The sequence below is a fragment of the Schistocerca serialis genome, chromosome 9, assembly GCF_023864345.2.
Source record: "Schistocerca serialis cubense isolate TAMUIC-IGC-003099 chromosome 9, iqSchSeri2.2, whole genome shotgun sequence".
NCBI classification, from domain to species: domain Eukaryota; kingdom Metazoa; phylum Arthropoda; class Insecta; order Orthoptera; family Acrididae; genus Schistocerca; species Schistocerca serialis.
Genome location: NC_064646.1, coordinates 353,036,832 through 353,050,856, shown reverse-complemented (window position 1 = coordinate 353,050,856; position 14,025 = coordinate 353,036,832). Strand labels below are relative to the sequence as shown.

The 14,025-nt window shown below is 39.1% G+C and overlaps 1 protein-coding gene across 1 annotated transcript in view; it reads right to left on the bottom strand.

Annotated features, from left to right (window-relative positions):
* The window catches only part of LOC126418465 (DNA-directed RNA polymerase III subunit RPC2), a 187,262-nt gene that overhangs the window by 12,892 nt on the left and 160,345 nt on the right, over positions 1-14,025 (bottom strand). The window lies entirely within an intron of this gene.

The following is a 14,025-nucleotide window of genomic DNA, read 5'->3' as shown; positions in this document are numbered from 1 at the left end:
AGGGTATGCAAGCAGCAGCAAGAAATAATGACTGAGGAATCTGAATGAAAGTGTCACAAACGTTAGGTGTGGTGAGTGGTGTCAGCACAACTGAGTGCAGCATCCCTGCTGTATTGGACACTACTATAGGTAGTGACCAAATCAATCACTCACAGGTAATATGAGCATGCCACTACAGACACTGAGTGCTCCAAGCTATGAGTTGTATCCAGCATTCAACGAAGCCATGAGGTCAACTGAGGAGGAAGTGAATGATTAGGGAAAATAATTAACACTTCCCTCCCAGAGCCTAGGCACGACAGTTTGCTTATTCAGTCTCACCACTGTGGCCTGTTCACTTTCAACTTTAATTTGTTTGCAGCTTTCTCGAAGGCGAAGATGCAACAAAGGTGCAAACAGTAGCACAAGTCATCACTCTTACTGATAGTTTCAGGAGAAGTCACGGCATATTAGTCGCAGGAGACTCAAGCGCGTGCTAAGGATGACATCATGTTGGATAAACATTTAGCGAATTTGGGGTACATGAAGCCCTGTCAACTTTCTCAAGAAAAAGTGTTAAAAGAACCAGTTTCTTGGTGCCCCTTTGGGCCAACTGATTTAATACTGTTCTGCTACACCAAACTGCCACACTCTTATCAGTGGACACTTGTAGAATGTTGCGAAGACAACAAGCAAATATTCAAGACCCTATTACAAGGTCTTCAACACATTAATGGTGAGAATGGGAATAACAAATCAACTCACAGGAACAGTTGTAAGATCACACCGTTTCTACAATGAATGTAAGGATGACAGATTCAGCTCATGGGTGAGCGAACCGTACCACAGTAGTCACCATGAAACGGCAAATTGGCATAATAATCCTGGCAACAATAATGATTATAATTGGGGGAATGAAAGAAGACAAAAGGCAAGGTGCCCAAATTGTGGGAGTGCGAGCACCTGACCTGCAGCAGAATCAGTTGCATAATGGTAAAAACCAACAATGATTGGAATAATCAGGGGTACAGACCCAATAAACAAAACTGCAGTAGAAAAATAGCAGAGACGACCGTGAAGAGTTGGAGGAGTTAGTCTATAGTATATAGCTTGTGATTTTAGTGTACAGTACACTGGTACACTGTGTCTACCTAAGAAGTTAGTGCTTATAGGGATATGTTTTGGGGAATTTGTGCGTAATTTGTTTTATGACGTGGGATTTTTCCCAATTTGTATTTTGTGCATCAAACCGAGCAATAATTTGTGTTTTTCTTTTCATTATGGTCTTGCAGTCTGTTTAACAATTTTGATAGAGGTAAGTGCAGGGGAATAAATTGATAATGTTTTTGATATGTCCTGCATGCTAAGCTGTCTAATGAATTAATACAGTGAAATTTTTAAATAACAGGTGCACACGTTTTTCCTATGTTGAAGAATGAGTTGGGATTAGTATGGGCATGACATACACCCACACTACAAATATTGCAGCACGACAGAAGTTTCACCCTGCTCAATAAGGTGTAATAGAAAGAAAATGGAACACAGCTCTGTCAAGTTCGATTATCAGGAGTGAATTAAGTCAACTGGAGCATTTATTATAGGAAGAAGCTCATAGTTTGACCACGTACAAGGAAGATTTTTTTGTGTGTCCACATTGACGGAGATGGCAACCACCACGAGGTATTAGGGTTGATTTTTGTATGTGTCAGAATATGCCTGGACCATTGAGATATTAGTGAGGGTGACATTTATGTGCCATCCACTGCTGCAGTCCATTAGAAACACCAGCAATTTTTAATAAGGTTAGGGACCCATCACAGGATTTGGTGTTCATGCTGCTGCTTTCTGAGCCTACTGTATGGGAGAAACGATTGAGAGTCCATTACTAATATCTGGAACAGATATGAGGTACAACACATGGTCATAAGGTATACTATGAGCTCATTGATAACACTGCTGACAGCACAATTAGTGCTTTTTGCTAAAGTGTTTTCTTCCAAGTTATGTTTAAGAAGTTCACTACAGAATGATATTCAGCCCAACGTTGTGGGAGATAATCCTAAGCAACAGAAAGATCCCTGCAAAGTCACAATGTCAGACCTGGTGGTATCCAAGGCCATATTACTCACAAGAAATGGAGGCAAGGAGCAACTACATGGCTAAAGGTAGGTATAAAAAATACACACATTTCCTTTTTCCACAATTTATTTAATCTCTTCAGTGATTCTGAATGAAGATATTTTGTCCTATTGATGTTTGTAGCAATCTTTTTGTTTTTTCTTCGGGTAACTATAGGTGTCACAAATGAACCACTTCAGTGTTGGTTACTTTCACAGACATTAAGCACATGCGCATTCATTCTTGTTTAAGTTTTTGTCTAGATGCAGAGGAGAAAGTGAATATATGTTACTGATGATCGATGTTGCTCACAGCGACATCAGTAGCTGAAGGGAATAGTAATCAATCGAAGCAAATTAATGCTTTTAACTTCTTAATTAACTGAAGTTGGACGGCCAATTTAGTGTACAATAGTTGAGGGGAAACACATAAGCCATTGAGTTTGATATAGGGTAAACGACCCTATTATTGGCACCCCACCCTGCTAAGAAACATTTTGTAATAAGGAAATTTTTAAGTTGGTAGTGCTGTTTTAGAAACAGATGAAGACCTCTGTTTTCGTTTGTTGCGCTGCATTTATTTCAGTGCCTTATGGGAACTGGTTTGGCGGGAAGCTGACCTGAAGTCGAGTGTTGTGAAGTTCACTGTGCAAGAAAGGGTTTTCTAAGAGGTAAGTTAAGAAATACTGCCATATATTAAGTGCTGTAATTGTGTGGACATCTCATATCTCAAAATTATGATACCATGGTTGTTGTTGTTGTTGTTGTGGTCTTCAGTCCTGAGACTGGTTTGATGCAGCTCTCCATGCTACTCTATCCTGTGCAAGCTTTTTCATCTCCCAGTACCTACTGCAACCTACATCCTTCTGAATCTGCTTAGTGTATTCATCTCTTGGTCTCCCTCTACGATTTTTACCCTCCACGCTCCCCTCCAATACTAAATTGGTGATCCCTTGGTGCCTCAGAACATGTCCTACCAACCGATCCCTTCTTCTGGTCAAGTTGTGCCACAAACTTCTCTTCTCCCCAATCCTATTCAATACTTCCTCATTAGTTATGTGATCTACCCATCTAATCTTCAGCATTCTTCTGTAGCACCACATTTCGAAAGCTTCTATTCTCTTCTTGTCCAAACTATTTATCGTCCATGTTTCACTTCCATACATGGCTACACTCCATACGAATACTTTCAGAAATGACTTCCTGACACTTAAATCAATACTGGATGTTAACAAATTTCTCTTGTTCAGAAACGCTTTCCTTGCCATTGCCAGTCTACATTTTATATCCTCTCTACTTCGACCATCATCAGTTATTTTGCTCCCCAAATAGCAAAACTCCTTTACTACTTTAAGTGTCTCATTTCCTAATCTAATTCCCTCAGCATCACCCGACTTAATTAGACTACATTCCATTATCCTTGTTTTGCTTTTGTTGATGTTCATCTTATATCCTCCTTTCAAGACACTGTCCATTCCATTCAACTGCTCTTCCAAGTCCTTTGCTGTCTCTGACAGAATTACAATGTCATCGGCGAACCTCAAAGTTTTTATTTCTACTCCATGAATTTTAATACCTACTCCGAATTTTTCTTTTGTTTCCTTTACTGCTTGCTCAATATACAGATTGAACAACATCGGGGAGAGGCTACAACCCTGTCTTACTCCCTTCCCAACCACTGCTTCCCTTTCATGTCCCTCGACTCTTATAACTGCCATCTGGTTTCTGTACAAATTGTAGATAGCCTTTCGCTCCCTGTATTTTACCCCTGCCACCTTTAGAATTTGAAAGAGAGTATTCCAGTCAACATTGTCAAAAGCTTTCTCTAAGTCTACACATGCTAGAAATGTAGGTTTGCCTTTCCTTAATCTTTCTTCTAAGATAAGTCGTAAGGTCAGTATTGCCTCACGTGTTCCAGTGTTTCTACGGAATCCAAACTGATCTTCCCCGAGGTTGGCTTCTACTAGTTTTTCCATTCGTCTGTAAAGAATTCGTGTTAGTATTTTGCAGCTGTGGCTTATTAAGCTGATAGTTCGGTAATTTTCACATCTGTCAACACCTGCTTTCTTTGGGATTGGAATTATTATATTCTTCTTGAAGTCTGTGGGTATTTCGCCTGTTTCATACATCTTGCTCACCAGATGGTAGAGTTTTGTCAGGACTGGCTCTCCCACGGCCGTCAGTAGTTCCAATGGAATATTGTCTACTCCGGGGGCCTTGTTTCGACTCAGGTCTTTCAGTGCTCTGTCAAACTCTTCACGCAGTATCATATCTCCCATTTCATCTTCATCTACATCCTCTTCCATTTCCATAATATTGTCCTCAAGTACCTCGCCCTTGTATAGACCCTCTATATACTCCTTCCACCTTTCTGCTTTCCCTTCTTTGCTAAGAACTGGGTTTCCATCTGAGCTCTTGATATTCATACAAGTCGTTCTCTTATCTCCAAAGGTCTCTTTAATTTTCCTGTAGGCGGTATCTATCTTACCCCTAGTGAGATAGGCCTCTACATCCTTACATTTGTCCTCTAGCCATCCCTGCTTAGCCATTTTGCACTTCCTGTCGATCTCATTTTTGAGACGTTTGTATTCCTTTTTGCCTGTTTCACTTACTGCATTTTTATATTTTCTCCTTTCATCAATTAAATTCAATATTTCTTCTGTTACCCAAGGATTTCTACTAGCCCTCGTCTTTTTACCTACTTGATCCACTGCTGCCTTCACTACTTCATCCCTCAAAGCTACCCATTCTTCTTCTACTGTATTTATTTCCCCCATTCCTGTCAATTGCTCCCTTATGCTCTCCCTGAATCTCTGTACAACCTCTGGTTCTTTTAGTTTATCCAGGTCCCATCTCCTTACATTCTCACCTTTTTGCAGTTTCTTCAGTTTTAATCTACAGGTCATAACCAATAGATTGTGGTCAGAGTCCACATCTGCCCCTGGAAATGTCTTACAATTTAAAACCTGGTTCCTAAATCTCTGTCTTACCATTATATAATCTATCTGATACCTTTTAGTATCTCCAGGGTTCTTCCATGTATACAACCTTCTTTCATGATTCTTAAACCAAGTGTTAGTTATGATTATGTTGTGCTCTGTGCAAAATTCTACCAGGCGGCTTCCTCTTTCATTTCTGTCCCCCAATCCATATTCACCTACTATGTTTCCTTCTCTCCCTTTTCCTACACTCGAATTCCAGTCACCCATGACTATTAAATTTTCGTCTCCCTTCACAATCTGAATAATTTCTTTTATTTCATCATACATTTCTTCAATTTCTTCGTCATCTGCAGAGCTAGTTGGCATATAAACTTGTACTACTGTAGTAGGTGTGGGCTTCGTATCTATCTTGGCCACAATAATGCGTTCACTATGCTGTTTGTAGTAGCTTACCCGCATTCCTATTTTCCTATTCATTATTAAACCTACTCCTGCATTACCCCTATTTGATTTTGTGTTTATAACCCTGTAGTCACCTGACCAGAAGTCTTGTTCCTCCTGCCACCGAACTTCACTAATTCCCACTATATCTAACTTCAACCTATCCATTTCCCTTTTTAAATTTTCTAACCTACCTGCCCGATTAAGGGATCTGACATTCCACGCTCCGATCCGTAGAACGCCAGTTTTCTTTCTCCTGATAACGACATCCTCTTGAGTAGTCCCCGCCCGGAGATCCGAATGGGGGACTATTTTACCTCCGGAATATTTTACCCAAGAGGACGCCATCATCATGTAATCATACAGTAAAGCTGCATGCCCTCGGGAAAAATTACGGCTGTAGTTTCCCCTTGCTTTCAGCCGTTCGCAGTACCAGCACAGCAAGGCCGTTTTGGTTATTGTTACAAGGCCAGATCAGTCAATCATCCAGACTGTTGCCCTTGCAACTACTGAAAAGGCTGCTGCCCCTCTTCAGGAACCACACGTTTGTCTGGCCTCTCAACAGATACCCCTCCGTTGTGGTTGCACCTACGGTACGGCTATCTGTATCGCTGAGGCACGCAAGCCTCCCCACCAACGGCAAGGTCCATGGTTCATGGGGGGGGGATACCATGGTTATCAAATACAATCAGTATGGAGTTACCGGAATAAATTGAAACATTCTAACCTCAAAAGTGTAGAAGTTTAAGCTGTGCCAATAACTGGATTTTGCAAAGCCTGTAATTCTAATTATTGGCACCAGGTGCCAACAACTGGTATTTTGCATTGATTCCTTTTCATAGTGAAATTCATTTTAATCTTGATAAGAATGGGAAATAAATGTAGCTGTAAAAACAGCAACTTCAAATGATAACTGTAACCAGTTAATGGCACCGCCAACAACTAGAACATTGTGTGCCAATAACTGGAAAATTATGTACCAATCACGGGAAAATTATTAATTGGCATTGATTTAAACATTTTTCTGCATCTCTTTCATTACAGAAGTAAACTGAATGAAATATGGGTCCTTGGCGAAAAGATTCATACAGTGAAGAAAGCCTTCAGAAAGCACTCCAAGAAGTTAAGAAAGGCATCTGATTCAAAGCAGCTTCCAGAATGTACAGAATTCCCAGATCAACATTACAATTCCGGCTGAGTAATAAATATACCAAAACATCCCATGGGCCAGCGCCTATACTGAGCACAGAGGAGGAAAACACCCTTGTTTGGTGAGTATTGCTACCGCTGTAGATTGATTCAGTGACAATTTACAAGCTAATTCATTATATCTGACAATATTCTTAATTGTCTTTTCAGGTGGATCTTTGAATGTGCTCGGAAGGGATTCCCAGAGCGAAAACAAGATATTCAGGCAAGCGTGCGAGAATTTCTTCATAACAGTAAACGTCCTAATCTTTTTAAGGATGGCACCCCTGGTAACAAATGGTATTCTGCCTTTTTAGAAAGTCATCCGGAAGTTTCTGAAAGAACACCTGAGGGTGTAACTGCTGCTAGTGCTTGTGTTAGTGAACAAGATGTGAGAGGATGGTTTACATCCACAGAAGACCCCCTTAAGGAGGAAAATGTATTTGATGTGCTGTCATGTCCAAGCCATATTTTCAGTGGCGATGAAACTAATTTTGTTCTATGCCCTAAGAAAGATATTGTACTTGCACCCACAGGCTGTAAAAATGTCTATGAAGTAGAGAAAGGTCCAGCCAATGCTACTTTCACTGTCATGTGCACATTCTCAGCAGATGGAAAGATGTGCCCTCCAATGATAATTTAACCCTATCAGAGAATTCCTACCAACGTTATCAGCAAGGTTCCTGAAAAGCGGGGCATCGGGAGAAACGACAATGGATGGATGAAATCTGAAGTTTTCTTCGAGTTCATAGCTAACGTTTTTCATCCATATCTCAACCCATTTAACATACCATTTGAGCGAGCTGTGTAAAGATCTTAAAATTATTCTGACATCTTTGTATCCCAATTCTACACGAATATTACAGCCTGCTGATGTTGCTGCCTTCAGACCTCTCGAAAGTGAATGGAAGAATGCTGCATTCACATGGCAAACAAACAGCGGTGGAAAAGCTATAACTAAAGAGGACTTTGCACCAATCTTGAAAGAAATGATTGAAAAAATGGACCTTGAAAACACAATTAAAAATGGTTTCAGAGCTACTGGGTTGTACCCATGAAACCCAAATAACATTGATTTCTCAAAGTGCTTGGGTAGGAATGTTTCTAACCGCAATAATATTAACAGCAACAGCAGGAAGTCAGAAATCCTGCCTATTTTTTCTGTAAAAGTAAAGAATATGTCAAAGTGATTGTCAAGTTTATTTTTATTTTTTATCTTTTTTTGTGCTGTTTCATAACAATTTTTTAAAGTAATCATGTGCTATACTTTGGTCCTCACTGCAAGACTTTACAGTTTTTTGTTCCTTGTAATTGTTTTCATGCTGTTCTCCCACCTGTTTTTCAAAGCATTAATGTGCTAAATTTTGGACCTCACTACGAGGCATTTGTTTTTCAAAGCACTGATGCGCTAAATCTTGGATCACACTGTGCGGCATGACAAGTTTTTGTTTCTTCTTAAGTGTTGTAGTGTTACTCCATTAATATTTTTCAGAGCAAACGTGCTGTAAGCTAGCTTGCGTTTGTACGTGATGGAGACACTTAACATTTATAATGTCATCTCTCTTGGATGCCTATGTGCTACTTACAACAATTTTGTAAGGCCTGCGTGTTATAGGCAACTATTAATATCGCCACTGTTTGCCTTGATGCTGTAACCTGTATGTGTCCTAAGGTCCGATGATGGCTTCTTTATTTTCACCGAAACCGGTAATCATGGAATAAAAAAGAAATTCCAGCAATCTTGGCTACCAGTTTATTATTTTACTTTTTCAGAGCTTGGGGACTTCCATTAATTACATTTCCTAATTATAAAACATGCATTTCAATGTGACAAGTTCCAGTCAATAAAAATAAATGAATTAGGCTTGTCAGCTGCATGAATGTAAATAAGTTATCTTGACTATTTTTATAACCCACACGAATAGTCCATTTCCAATTACGGCTACAATATTATGAAGAGGAAAGTTGCCACTCACTATATAGCGGAGATGCTGAGTTGCAGATAGGCACAACAAAAAGACTGTCACAAATAAGCTTTTTGGACAGCAAGGCCTTTGTCAAAAATAGATAACTTCCCCCACACGCACACACACACAAACTCACTGCATTTGCATGAGTCAGGCCTTGCAGGCCGAAAGCTTATTTGTGACAGTCTTTCTGTTGTGCCTATCTGCAATTCAGCATCTCCACTATATGGTGAGTGGCGACTTTCCTTTTCATAATATTGTTACATTCCATCCTCAAATTATGGCTAATTTGATGGTAGTTTTATATCCACTGCAAACTACAATTTAAAAACAATAATATGTCCATCCCATTAATAATAATCACACTGTTGGTTTCTTGGGTGTTATAATGTGTTTAAAATTAATTGCAACTTTTGACAGTTCAGTACGGAGCATGTCGTTGGTGCCGTAGTTGTCAGCATGTGCTGAATGCTGTAGCTCACTTGAGTGCATGAACTGCAAGCAGCACAAGCCAGCCGATCAGCAATCTTTCTCAAACCATTCTAAAGAAATTATTCTGTAATAAACACTGACTCTTGTACATCTTACAGCTTCATTCGTCAGCTTCATGATGAACTGCCTATCATTTCGTTAATGGTCATAATTATTGTGATACTTCAATATCAGGCAAACTACAACACGAAATTCTTAAAGCTTGCAGTAAAAAACATGACTCACTATGAATACGCATTTGGTGCATGTTAGTTCATATGCTGTGGCTGATGAAATTTAGATAACATATTGAATTAATCTTTAAACTTTGAAGGATATTGCTATCTGTCTCCAACATCGAGAAAATGGAATCAATGTAAAGGGTTCCATCAAGAATGCATCCACCAGTAAATAAACCAGAATTAAACATTCATAATTCCCTTGTAGCTCACAAACGATCTCAGATATCAAAACAAGATTTTGGCAAATGTTAGCACGCAAAGAGGAGAGTATTTTACTATATGAGTGATATGTGAAACTTCCATATATACCGCTATATTCAAGAAACTACAGTTTTTTAGATGGAATATTGTAACTTTTAAGGTCCACAAATACCTGGTGAAATGAAAATTTCTGCAGGTTTTGCAACAGTGTAAGTGAAGAAGTTAAATGTTTATTTTTATACTGAGAATGGGCTTTCTCATAACTATTAACCTGACTTGTTCTCAGTTGTCAGTTTAATGACACACTGTTTTAGGATTCTGTCATAATTTCAACTGCATTAGAATGTTAGTGACATGAATATTTGCAAATTTTGCTGTGTTTAGGTAAAAGAAGCACATTTTAACATGGCACAAGAGAAGTTATGTATTACTCAAACTCATCACAGTCCCTTATGAATCCACGTCTCCTCAACTATCTTCTTGATATGGCCGATAATTCAAGACCAGTCCTGCGGTGTAACATTTACAATGGCTTCTTTCGTCAGCATTTCAACCTCACTGTCCATAAATTTCTTGTTGTTTCTTGTCACATTACTTCTTATCTAGGACCATATATTCTTTAAACGAGCATGATACAAAGAAAGCCTGATTAAACTATGCCTTTTAGCGTTAGCCAGTTCAGCGACCTGGTAATGTGGTGTATTTGGCTTGTGTGGCACTACAAGTTCCATTAACTCTGCATTATACATGCTACATTCAACTTTATCCAGTGGGCCAATTCTTTCTACACATAATAAAATATCTGCTTTCCTAGACTGCATTGTTGGAGATACATCTATCACAACAGATTGGTATGTGCACTGTCCATTACTATTGTCAAATTCGGAGAAATACTTTGCACCAGAGCATTACCTTTGCAGCTGTAAACATGTTCTTGGAGAACCTCTTTCACTGTGAATCTTGTGTTCTGACATGCTGCACTGTTGTTATAAATGCAACGCCAACACAAAAATACTCGTTCATGACACCTGACCACTGCAGAACACTTCAGCGCCAGAAAATACCACACTCCAACAAGAGACGACGAACATAGGTGCATGCATTGCAGGACACCACTGGCAGCGTGGGAGAGAAAGCAGGCTTGCCATTGGTGTTCCTTGGGCAACAGCGTCAAACGTGAACCCCCCCCTGCCCCCCCCCCCCCCCCCCTGCTGAGCCAAACATCAAAAGTCGCAATTCATTTTAAATGCACTATAGTACTCGCTATGGTAAAAAATAGAACATTGGCTAGATGACTTTTACTGAACTGGTCTAGAGCATATTATGAACAGATGGTAATTAGTTTGTTGGTGGCGTCAGGCATCATGTGGCTTCTTATTAATTGTCAATGTTTGCACTCACAGTTAAAGCCTTTAATGACCCTCCAGTCAGTGCTAAAGTACCTCACACCATGTGTAGAAGCAAACTATTTCATAGCAGAAGTACATGGTCTGTCACCAATTTTATTTTGACAGTCCTAGTGGTGGGAGTGCAGTCTACTTACCCAGGCTAGTCAGTGGGGGTAGTTAGCTTCCAAACACGTCCAACCCAATTTTCCCTTGAGCTCCTGGAGAGTCAGAATGTCTCCCTATATGAACCTCTAATTGGCGGTCCAGTTCCCACGAACAATAGTACTCAATCAAATTCTATGTGCAACTTGGAAAGTCCACTATCAAAACATTTCTAATGATTAAGTAGCAGGATTTTGGTTTCACAAAGCATTTTTGGAAGGCCAGGTGATGCTGCCGATGGAACTTGCTATGGATGTTCTTCATTGTCAAAAGATGCATGAGCTTTTGAACACAGGTTGTAGAATGAGTGTTCTTTTGGTAGCTCAGATTCTGGTTATACCCAAAACCATTGCGCACATGACTGAAGCCAAACAACTGAAGATGAAGAATGGGTGCTTAAAACTGGTCCCAAAAATTTGGACACGTCCATAAGTTCAACCCAGTGCTTGTTTGTAAAGAACTTATGGAGTTGTGTAGAAATGATGCTATTTTTTCTGACAATGTTATAAAGGGAGATGACTCTTGGGTTTTTGAATATGACCCTGAGACAGAGAGACAAAACTCCATGCGACAAACATCACAGTCAGCACATGGATGCATGTAGTGATGGATTATTTGTGGATTATTTGGTCAAAACTAGCCCCCAACAGTCCTGTTTTTATTCCAGTAGACTGTTTCTTGTTTCCCTACATCAATGCACCCTTGAATGGACATGATTTTGAGACCACTGACAATGTAAAAACTGCTGTTACGCATGCACTAAATATACTCAGAAATGACAAAGTTGCAAAAAAATGCGCTGTAGAAAGTTTTGTATCTTTTCTGGGTCACAACATGAGTTACCTGATATGAGTTGTATCTTGCTAGGTATTATGTTTGCTTTTAATTGTTATTTCCTTCAATAAATAATATTTTTTGTATACATATTGTACATTTCAGACATTTATCCCCTGGGAAGAGAATATTTTACGTTTGCATTTTTTTAAACATTGTAGGAACTTTTAAATGTCATTTTGTGATGGTCTGCTACTGTGCTTTTATTATATTTGAAATACAGCTGCAATAGGGGCATCTAGTATGTACAGTCAATCACTTTTGTACAAATGTCACTGCTGTACTGTAGTCTGTTATGATGCCTGAGTGGGCACAACATGGATCTGACATCATAAACTAACCTTTATTAGTAAATCTAGCTACAGAGCATGGTTCACTGCTCTCACATTTGACAGTAACAAAAATTTTAAAACACACAAATATAACACAGTTATGGAATCTGTAGACAGTGATGTCTTATATGTCCAGTAATACTCTCAAGCAAAAGTATCAAGTCATATTCACTACATAACGGTCTAACAGAACTGAGCATCAGACTCAGCAAGCTGTGATATTTGCATCAGCAACACATTGAGGTAATTAACAGGAAGTGAAGTCTAAATTTAAACATACATATATCTTGTTGGACAGCAACTGGAAGAACATAATGGCATATCACAAACACTAAGACTTTGTTTGAGTTGGTTTGTTATTTATCATAATGTCTTCAACTCACACAGGGAGACGATAGGCTGTTGTGCCATTCTTATAATAAATAAATGCAGGGGGAGGGGGGATTTACATTTCTACTGAGTGTCCCAGAAGAAATGGTTGGCATTCAGGAAAATGACACACAGATTATTTGAAGCAAAAGAAACATCATATGGACATATGCCCTATTTTGAATGGCATCCAAGATAAAAAAAACATTTAATGTACATTGTTATTCTCTGTATTATTCAATTGTCATTGTTCACAAAATACCACACCAGTGCAGAGGAAGTCTAGGTTAACAATTTGATACCGGACACCTGATGTACCACAAGTCAGGAAACCACTTCAAATTGGTCAACAAAACCACATAAGCTACAACACGTGCACATCATGTCAGATTTTCAATATTCTCTTGCTCGCTTTGTGCAAACTATTAGCCTTAGAGAAAAAAGTTTAATAGGACCTTCTTTTGTAGGAAATTTTATGAGGGTTTAATATTGTACTGTGACACATTTTCACCAGATGATGTAGTTTTCAAGTTGTTAAAGAAAAAGTGACATTAAATGTGTTCTATCTTTGAAAACATTCAAAACAGGGCATATGTCCATACAAAGATTTTTGCTTTAAATAAGAGTTCCTGTTATATTCCTGAATATCAACCATTTCTTCTGAGACACCATGTATATTAAGTAAATCTGAGTATGCTAAATATCCTGTCCAGGCCACATTTACAGCTTGAATGCTGTCGAAATAATCTTGTTACAAAAATATAGGGCATCACAAAACTAACATGCATTTCATAAAAACTTTAATGCCATAAATTCTTCTTTCACAGACCTTTAAGACGCTCTCTGTTGATGAAAGAAGAGCCACGGTTTCCTGGAAACTTGGTGGTAAAACAACCAAGAAGGTGTGTGAGTTGGGTACAATGAATATGTGGAAAAAGACCACCAACAAAGACGAGTCAACAAATTCAGATGAAGAGGAAGTGTGCTTAATGAGGAATGGCCTGGACTGTCATCAAATTCTGACACAGTCCAGAGAATCGAAAAGTCCATTGAAACAAGCCTGCATGTTTCCATTTGCTGGCTGAGCCATGAGCTAACCATTCTACAATCCGTTGTCTAGCAGACTCTTTATTTTACGCTGAAGAAGATGGCATATCACACCTGGGTAATGCATCACCTGGAGAAGGAAGATTATGTAGCCCAAATGAAAATGTGCGCTGCCCTTTGGAGGCTGTGGAAAATTAAAATCTGTTAGATACTCTGCTCTTCTCAATTGAATCTACATTTCACACATGGTTTTGTAAATCATCACAACTGGCAGATATGGGACGATGACAATCCTGCAATGTAAGAATGGGAAAACCCCAGAACTGAATGTATGACTGGGGATTA